The sequence below is a fragment of the Carlito syrichta genome, unplaced genomic scaffold (genome assembly GCF_000164805.1).
Source record: "Carlito syrichta isolate Samal-C Ts95f unplaced genomic scaffold, Tarsius_syrichta-2.0.1 Scaffold309773, whole genome shotgun sequence".
NCBI lineage: Eukaryota > Metazoa > Chordata > Mammalia > Primates > Tarsiidae > Carlito > Carlito syrichta.
Window position 1 is genome coordinate 869418 of NW_007253869.1, and position 4039 is coordinate 873456.

Consider the following 4039-nt stretch of genomic DNA (forward strand, 5'->3'; position numbering starts at 1 on the left):
AGCGGCCACTGCACTCCAGTCTGAGCAACAGAGTGAGACTCCAACTCAAAAAAAAAAAACTAGCAGAGTTGGCCAGGTTTGGTGGCTCAGCCTGTAATTCCAGCACTTTCGGAGGCCAAGGCAGGTGGACTGCCTGAGCCCGTAGGTTCGAGAACAGCCCGGACAACTTGCCGAGACTTCGTCTCTACAATAAATAAAAAATTAGCCGGGCATGGTAGCGTGTGCCTGTGGTTCCAGCTACTTGGAAGACTGAGGTAGAAGGATCGCCAGAGTCCAGCGGGTCAACACTGGGGTGGCTGTGAGTATGCGACTGCACTCCAACCTGGGCGACAGAATGAGTCTCCAACTCAAAAAAAAAAAGTAGGCGGGGCCTGATGGCTCAGCCTGTAATCCCAGTGCTTTGGGAGGCTGAGGTGAGTGGATTGCCAGAGCCCGCGGGTTCGAGACCCACCTGGGCAACTTGGCGAGACCTCATCTCTACAATAAATCAAAAATTAGCCAGACGTGGTAGTGCGCACCTGTAGTTTCAGCTACTTGGAAGGCCGAGGAGGAAGGATCTCCGGAGCCCAGCAGGTCGAGGTTGTGGTGGCCGGAGCGGCTACTGCACTCCAGTCTGGGTGACAGAGTGAGACTCTAACTCAAAAAAATTAATTAATTAATTAAAATGACTAGCAGAGTTAAATATTATCCTTAGTCTAAGACCAGGTCGTGATACTAAGTAAATTAAATACTATTTTTTCAATTACTTTTCTAATTTGCATCATAGAAGGTTTTGTACCTATAAATGCATCCTTGTAGACCTGGATTTATTATTTCTTAGAAATTTAATATTAAATTTAGGGACAAATTTCCACAAATTCTGTTTCAAGCCATTGTATTTTATTCAAGATTAGGGAATCAGGAACTAGGGTAGTGGTTTGCACCTGTAAACCCAGCAACTCAAGACGCTGAGGCAGGATTGCTTGAGGCTAGAAATTGGAGACCAGTCTAGGCAACATAGTGAGACCTAGTCTCAAAAAAAAAAAAAAAGATTAGAGCCGGGTTTGGTGGCTCAGCCTGTAATCCCAACACTTTGGGAAGCCGAGGTGAGTGGATTGCCTGAGCCCGCAGGTTCGAGACCCGCCTGGGCAACTTGGCAAGACCTTATCTCTACAATAAATCAAAACTAGCGGGAGTGGTAGCGTGCACCTATAGTTCCAGCTACTTGGAAGGATGAGGCGGAAGGATCGCCAGAGCCCAGCAGGTGGAGGCTGCGGTGGCCAGGAGCGGCCACTGTACTCCAGCCTGGGCGACAGAGCGAGACTCCAACTCAAAAAAAAAAAAAAGAGAAATAGAAACTGAGTAATGAGCTGGGTTCGGTGGCTCAGTCTATAATCCCGCACCTTGGGAGGCTGAGGTGAGTGGATTGTCTGAGCCCGCGGGTTAGAGACCCGCCTGGGCAACTTGGTGAGACCTCATCTCTACAATAAATCAAAAATTAGCCGCGCGTGGTAGCACGCACCTGTAGTTCCAGCTACTCGGAAGGCTGAGGCGGAAGGATCGCCGGAGCCCGGCAGGTCGAGGCTGCGGTGGCTGGGAGTGGCCACTGCACTCCAGTCTGGGCGACTGAGTGAGACTCCGACTCAAAAAAAAAAAAAGAAGAAAACCAAAAATTAGCCAGGTGTGGTAGTGTGCGCCTGTAGTTCCAGCTACTTGGAAGGCTGAGGCAGAAGGATCACCGGAGCCCAGCAAGTCAAGGCTACAGTGGCCAGAAGCGGCCACTGCACTCCAGTCTGAGCAACAGAGTGAGACTCCAACTCAAAAGAAAAAAAAAAAAAGATTAGGGAATCAGGATGAGTACCCAGGGTGGGAACACAAAAATTTACAGGACTAATCATAATATCATCCAGCTGCTATTTGTGGAGCACTGATCAAGTGCCATTCCTTACATATATTATGTATAATCTTCATAAAAACACTCTAAGTAGGCAGTGATGAGAAAACTGGGACTCAGAAAAGCGAAATAATTTGCTCAAGTTCACACAGCTCATAAGTGGTGCAGCCAGATGAGAACCTTATTTATTTATTTTTTTTGACCTGCAGTACAGTGCTGTTTTGGGAAAATGACCAAGGAAAGACCATTTGAGGAGTAAGGGAAGGGCTTGAGCCAGGCACAACACTGGTATGAGGAAAGGCCTGTCTTGCAAGAAAGAGTAGGTATGTAAGGCAAGAGAACTGAGTTGTCAGCTTAGTACCAGAAAGGGGTTAGACAATGCACCCAATGTCCCAACTTGATGCATCTTAATTTCTTTCTTTTTTTTTGAGTTGGAGTCTCACTCTGTCGCCCAGACTGGAGTGCAGTGGCCGCTCCCGGCCACCGCAGCCTCGACCTGCTGGGCTCTGGCGATCCTTCCGCCTCAGCCTTCCGAGTAGCTGGAATTACAGGCGCGCACTACCACGCCCGGCTGATTTTTTGCCTTATTGTAGAGATGAGGTCTCGCTAAGTTGCCCAGGCAGGTCTCGAACCCGCGGGCTCAGGCAATCCACTCACCTCAGCCTCCCAAGGTGCGGGATTACAGGCTGAGCCACCGAGCCTAGCTTTCTTTTCTTTTTTTTTGAATCAGAGTCTTACTCTGTCACCCAGGCTGGAGTGCAGTGACATGCTCACGGCTACCACAGCCTCAACCTGCTGGGCTCAAGCAATCTTTCTGCTTCAGCCTTCCAAGTAGCTGGAACTATAGCTGTGCGCCACCATGCCCAACTATTTTTTTTTATTTATTGTAGAGTCGAGGTCTTGCCATGCTACCCAGTCTGGTCTTGAACCCCTGGACTCAGGCAATCCTCTCACCTCTGCCTCCCAAAGTACTGAGATTACAGGCATGAACCACCACGCCGAGTCATCTTAATTTCTGACTTCACAAATACTAAACCCAATTGGCAAGCATTTGTATACTATCATCTACTAACACCAAAACGTAACTTACTTTGTTCCACAGCACTCATGTTTAAGGTTAAACTCCTTGCTTGATGTAAGCTAAAAAATAATAAAAAATAAAAAAATAATAAGAAAATCCCTGCAGGAGCAGTGTAGGCCCTTATTTAGGAAGGAAAAGAATACATAAATGAATCATCCATATAAATTGACATCGAATCACTTAGTGCTTTCCTTTAACCTTTAGTTTTAATTTGGTTTAACCTTTAGTTTCAGGTTTAGCTGTGCCTTCCAGTGACTCTAATGACAGGGACGCCGTAAATGGATTTGAGTTAAGTTCTTGCAAGAAGTGACTATCTGGCACAGAAAAGCCATTTCTTCTAGATAAAGGGTAGAATGAGCAAATTAAAGACTATTCTTTAATAACCAAATGTAATTAAAATACATTGTCAGATTTATGTTTTAGTACCTCAGAGGCATTGATATTGCCTGTTTCTGAAATGAGATTGCTGATTCAAAAAAAAAAAAAAAAAAACTCTCAATATATAGAAAATTCCCCTAACCTCCTCCTCTCCTTTTAATTGTGATGTTATGATATAATTCACAGGGTAAGAGAGAAATGTACCTCTTGGGGAATTTGTAAACATACTTAAGGTTTTGTCACTTATGGAGCTTCAGGCAGAAGGCTTCTTTTTTCTATAATCAAGTATCATTTAGAAAATGACAATATTTATTAAGTTCCTTGGAGTGTTCTCATTGGTACAAATCAGTCCCCACCCCCCCCCTTTTATGCTCCTAGAGTAGTTTAGTTGCTTAACTACAGTAACTCAAAAGAGAGGCACTTTGGTTTATCACTGACATTCTTGTGGGCACAGTGGCAGCCTAGCTGTTCAGACGTTCCTGTTGAACTTGGCTCCTCCCCTGAGGAGCATGAGAAGTGGAGATAAGGGCCCCAGGGGTGATTTCTCTAGGCTACTGGCAGGAGGATTCAGGACAGCTACTTTCCTTTGCAGGAGATGGAGAGCCATGTGTACAACTATGAGAGCAAGGGGACTCTGCAGTCCTGGGTTACCCTTGCTCTGTTCTCTCATCTAGCTTTCACTATTTCTTTTTTTTTTTTTTTTTTTT

The 4039-nt window shown here is 45.6% G+C and overlaps 1 protein-coding gene across 4 annotated transcripts in view; it reads left to right on the plus strand.

The window, feature by feature from the left end:
* The window catches only part of CUNH14orf93 (chromosome unknown C14orf93 homolog), a 26132-nt gene that overhangs the window by 8277 nt on the left and 13816 nt on the right, over positions 1-4039 (plus strand). For 2 of the 4 annotated variants that reach the window (XM_008067797.2, XM_008067801.2), the window contains one exon: positions 3182-3260. The exons of the other annotated variants lie outside the window; for them this stretch is intronic. The gene's annotated coding sequence lies outside the window, so the exon portion shown is untranslated. Of the gene's footprint in view, positions 1-3181; positions 3261-4039 lie in introns of those variants that run through there. 4 annotated transcript variants of the gene reach the window in all.